The sequence below is a fragment of the Anser brachyrhynchus genome (assembly GCF_964034855.1).
Source record: "Anser brachyrhynchus genome assembly, chromosome: 1".
Lineage (NCBI taxonomy): Eukaryota > Metazoa > Chordata > Aves > Anseriformes > Anatidae > Anser > Anser brachyrhynchus.
The window spans coordinates 115,463,991-115,469,446 of NC_137694.1; the positions used below are offsets into that span (position 1 = coordinate 115,463,991).

The following is a 5,456-nucleotide window of genomic DNA, read 5'->3' on the forward strand; positions in this document are numbered from 1 at the left end:
CAGTTTAGTTATGAGGTCAAGGATTCTGGATTTTTTTTCCCCTTTTTCTTGCCTCTCTTCTTCCTTCCTCCCATCTCACAAGTGTGAAAAATTCCAGCTTGTTTCAAAGCTGAAATCCCACCTAGTGCACAAAGCAAAAGAGGAAAGTGTTTTAACAGCTCCACATAGTTCCATGACAGTGAACAAAAATGCTTACAAGTAGCAGCTTTATGTACAGCAATACCCTTTGATTTGTTTCAAGCACCTGTTATTTTAAAATTATTCCTTTAAGAAAAAAAAAAGAAAAAAAAACCTTTATTTCTTCTGCCTGCAAGGACCACTGGGAGGGCTTATGAGTCACTGGCCGCAGAGATAGAAAGGGCAGGGGAAGTGGGCTGTTAACACCAGGCTCTCACCTGCTGTCAGACCGGGCTTAGTGCAGGAGAGGAGGGAAGGTTTGGATGGGGTCTGTCAGGCTTGGTCCCACGCCAAGGCAGGACGCAGTGTGATTGCTTCAAGGCATGTTCCTGCTGGCAGAGCTGGTATGAGCACTGCTGTTGACGCTGGAAACCTCTCCACTCCTCCTTCCCTTGCTCTCTTTCTCACTCTCCCTCTTTTTCTTTGTGTTCTGTCTTTTTCACTCTATTTTTGGCCTTTGCAGAGGGTGCAGCAGTGTGCACAGGATCCCTGATGGTAGATGCGGGGCCCAGTGCCTTCTCTCACTGGACACAATGGAAATCTTTCCTATGAATGTAAAGGGAACTGCACTGAACATAAATTATCTACCTTGGGGGATTAGCTATGGCGTTAAACGTAAGTAATGATCACAGGTAGGAAGTAAAAGAAATATTTTTGTAAGTAAGCTCTCTTCTGGAAAAGTTTTTTTTAAAAGCAATTAAGATAAATGAACGATTAATTCAAGTACTTTTTCAGAAGGCGAAGGATATTACTACTTTCTCCTGCACAGAATTTCATAGTATGGGAAGTTATCAAATGTGGCATTTACTGTATGGAGTCCAATTCCTTTTTTTTTTTTTTCTAAACAGATGAATCACTGAATTCAATGGTGCCCTTCCTGCCTCTCTTCTCCTACATGAGACTTGACCCAGCCTGTGGAAGTGATGAAAGGAAAGATTAATAAGTGGTAGAATGAAAGAAGAAAGGGAACAATTATATTATTTTAACTAACAAATCTCTCAACTACTTGAACCCACTGCTGTCTCTCACAAAATACTTTCTAAGTGACTTCTGCCCATTTCAACACTCAGTTTCTCTGTGAACAGCTCCCTCTGCACAGACCAGAAGTAGACTGTGTAGGGCTTGAATCTGCCCCTCCAGCCACATGGAGCACAGGGATTCATGGAGAAATCCCCTCAGAGTACGTGCTCTGTCAGGCTGCTCTCTAAGCCTCCTTCCATAATCCTACTTTCCTCCTTGCTATGTGATTCCTTGGCTCCCCTAAAGGCTGTGGGCACTGGCAATTGTGTGCTGATCCCTGTTGATATTTTCTACTGGAAAAAGTCTGTGGCGTGTTGCTGCTGAGCCACAGTTCCATGTGAAGGGGCCAATTTCTTCTTTGGCCTGGCTTGTCCCCGGGACACATGCTGTCCAGAAAGAAAATGGAGAGGAGAAAAGGAAGGAGAAAGAGGTTTCTGCTCCCCCATCAGTGCAGAGAAGGGTAGAGGACAAGTTCCTGGGATTTTCAAAAGCAAATGTGTGTGTGTTTACATATATATATATATATGCATATACATATACATATACATATACATATACATATATATAGTGTATATATATATAAACACACATATTGCCTTAGAAATATATATATATATGTTCAAAATAAAAAGCTGCCTTTTCATCTTTAAATGTTGTTTTCTTTTATTAGCATGTGTCTCTGACATCCTGTATTGAACTTACTGCATTTTGCTCTTATTGCACAGAGTTCCCATGCCGTTTATGTTGGCTGACCAAACCTAGTGGAGTGCTGGTCATGAAGACATCCTGCTACCTCTGTTTTTCTGTCCATCATCTCCTGCCTCCCCATCTCCCATCCTCATGTTTGTCTCCATCACCTGTCCTGGCATCCCCAGGCCAGGAGCTCTCCTTCACAAACCATTCCTCAGGGTATGGACACTTTCGCCATCAGGAAGGACCCACCAAATTTGGAGACTCTGGGGCGCGAGCCCCAGATTTCCCCAAATTCCCCCCAAAGTTTCCTGAGTGCAGGAAGATCGCATGCATGGGCATGTCCTTGTGTAGCTATTAATGCCTTCTGGCAGATGTTAAGGCACTTGAAGAACTAAAATCCCCACAGACAGGAGATTCAGCCAGTCGTGTTTTCCTGCAGTATCATTGAAGGTGAGTGCCTGAGAGGAGGGTTGAATACTTGCCCCAAATAACATCTTGCTTGTAATGGGAACTTTGGCTGTTGTTCCTAAAACCACATACCTTCACATGCTGCAAAATGTTCACTTGTGGGTATGTCAGACAGTCTGCACATCAGGAGATTTCATTCTGTGGCAATTTTTTTTCCCCAGCTTTGACTCGTGTTTTTGTAGAGTGCAGATGAGCACTCTTTGCTCTGAGCCTTGTTTTGGACGCATGAAAAGCTGCACCTCCCCAACAGAGAATGGTGATCAGATTATACTATCATGCCTGCCTCAGCATTTGCAGTTCAGCTGCAGTGCAGAAGCTGCTAACTTGGACGTGTGCAACATATTTTCAATAAATGCGCATGCTTTGAGTCACAGTTGTTATTATGGTGTGCTTTCTGTGCTCTGATTCAAATGGGAGAGCAGCAACCAGGGTCTGGTCCAGCTGTGCTCTGCACAGCATTGAAGCATGGATGGCATTTCAAGCTCTGCACCTCACAGAAACCCACTTATTTTCTCCCCAGCTGCTCACTGTGCTGTATCTATTTCAAAAATCTTATTTGTAAGGGCAATTGACATTAAAAACACCATTGATGAATTGCACCTGTACAGGAATTTCAGTGTGAAGCAACCAAAAAATTATTTTTCCCAGGAATCATCTTTAGCACAGAAATTGTTGATTAAATACTTTGGATATATTTTTATAGTGTTTGTTATACATTCCCTTGCCTCTGTCATATTTCCCTATGGTTTCCAGATGGCTGTCCACCTTTCTCCCCTCTTCCTCTTCTCTGTGCTTGAAATTCTGTTCCATGTCAAATTCACGCTAGAAAAATCCTGCACATCGTCTGTAGATGAAAATGTATGGTTTCAGATTTTAATTAAGAAATAATTTCCAGTAAATGCTCTTCTAGTGAAGTCAAGTTTCACCAATTTATTTGCATGGGTATTTAAAAAATTTCATAAAAATATAAATAAAATGAGAATATGCTGTTTTAGGCCGCAATTCAGCAATGTGCTTAAGCACGTACTTAAATTCATCCATTAACACATGTTTGAGTGCTGAATAAATCCCCTGTGGTATTTAAAGCTTGAAGCATGTTTAAGTACTTTTGTGATTTTAAATCTTGGCCCTCTTCAGTAGGAGGAAAAACATATCCCATACATTAGATAAAAACACTTTAATTTTCTTTGAAAAAAAAAATATTAAAGGGTGTTGATGCTTATCATATGGTTGATGTTTTGGGGAGTGGCAAACTGGTTAAAACCAAGGTGATTAATGCCTGTTACTGAGTGATACAAAGATTGCCGATGACTTTCTGCCACACGACAGGCACCATCAGGAGACATCCACCACAATTTCATTCCTTACCTGGTGATGGAGGTCGAGCTCTGCAGGAGGCTCTGTAAGGACCAAATAACATCTCAAAGCTACCAAAACATTTTGGGCATCCTATGGCTGCCAACAGATTTTCATCTCCTGTTTTCGTCTTCAGCTGTGAAGGGAAGAAAAGGGGAAGAGCATGCATGATTCTACAAGGTAACAAAATGAAATGAGGGCTCTGGTTTTAATGTAGACTACAGACAACATTGAACTCTATTCGGGCTGAAGGGTAACATCTCTTTGAAATGTGAAGTGCTCTTTCAGCTCAGCGTTCATACAAGTATATGATGAAAGTTTGATGAGAGATACGTGAAGACAACAATTTAAAGTTTCAGTGCTTGCCGAGAAGGGTGGAGAATTATTTTTCTTACACAAAAGCCATGATGAACAAAATAAGAGTGTAGTATAACTCTGGTTCTCTTTTGGCCTCTACCTGAGTCCTAAAAGAGCTCGTGCATAGACTGGATAAGCCACTAAATATGACTCAGCTCATTCATGTAAGCTGCAAAAAAATATCTTTATTTGTTTAAAGAAAATTCTCTAACAATAGCCCTGCCTGCTTCAGCAGGCAAGCCTGACTGATCAGTAATGCCAGCCTGTAGAAAGTATTATATTAAATGCAGGATTTCTCCTCTTGATAGTGTTTGAACAGATGGGTTTGTGGCAACACCTCTACATTTTTTTAAAAAAACTTATTTTATTCTAATACTAAATTTATTTGTACTATGTGAGGTGAGCTATTAAAAGCAGTGGAGTACTAGGCTTGAAAGTAACATCTCAGCATTGCACTCTAAAGGATCTAATAAAATGGAGGGGGGAACCATCAACAGCAGTCGCATTATTCTCTCTGCCAGTGCCCGGGCCTGGGAATGAGAGGAGCAGATGTAAAACTCTGGTATGTTTAACCTGTGAAAAATTATACAATTGCGTACACAGGTGGAGCTGAACTCCCTTGTATTAAGGGGAGGAGGTGGGCGGGGAAGGAAAGGGTAGGTAAAGAGGAAGTTTTCTGGGTCTGACGGCTGTTTAACTATACAGGGGCAAAAAGGGAAGAGGGCTATTTTCCACATAAAATTCATGTGTGATTGTCAGAGTCCTCAAAATATCGACCTGAAGAATCTCATAACCTCTACTATAGGGAGTGTAGCAGCCAGTGTCCCCTTTCTAGTACATTTTGCTGGACCCCTTGGTCCTCAGGTAATAAATGTTACCAATAACACCGATGACTGTGGCAGGTTCATGTTTTGAGTTCTCCTTATTGTTTCCAGCTGTAACCATCCTCCTCCTACCCATGTCGGTCTCCTTGCTTCAGCTCAGCTCATCTTCAGCTTCTCTTGAGGGCCACTCTGAGGCTCTGCAGCATGTCCCTACCGCCTGGGGCACCTGTGCTTGGTCACCACACCTCCAAGTAGCTGTCACCTGGCTCGAGGCTGGGCATCAGCCCAGCGTTATCCAAGGCATATCTTCTCTGTGCAGCCACCATGAAGGACTGGACCGGCTAGAAAGAGGTTTCAGGCACTTGCATGTGTTTTGGAAGAACTTAGGTTTAGCTTCTTCCCCATTCAGTTGCCCTCTGTGGCTTGTGGAAAGTCACTGGGCCGTGTGGAGCCCTGCTGCTCCATGTGAAGGCTGGTTGGAAGGGAGGTGGCAAAGTAGCCCTGATCTGTGCATTACTTTTTCTGAGGTAGTGAAGGTTGTGCATGTGCCTTATAAGAGAA

At 42.5% G+C, this 5,456-nt stretch overlaps 1 long non-coding RNA gene across 1 annotated transcript; it reads left to right on the forward strand.

The window, feature by feature from the left end:
- Positions 1–331: 331 nt before the first annotated feature.
- LOC308176752 lies at positions 332–1,908 on the forward strand. The gene is made up of 3 exons (XR_013938566.1): positions 332–521; positions 641–792; positions 1,026–1,908. It is a non-coding gene; the product is annotated as an uncharacterized lncRNA (long non-coding RNA).
- The last annotated feature ends 3,548 nt before the right edge of the window (positions 1,909–5,456 follow it).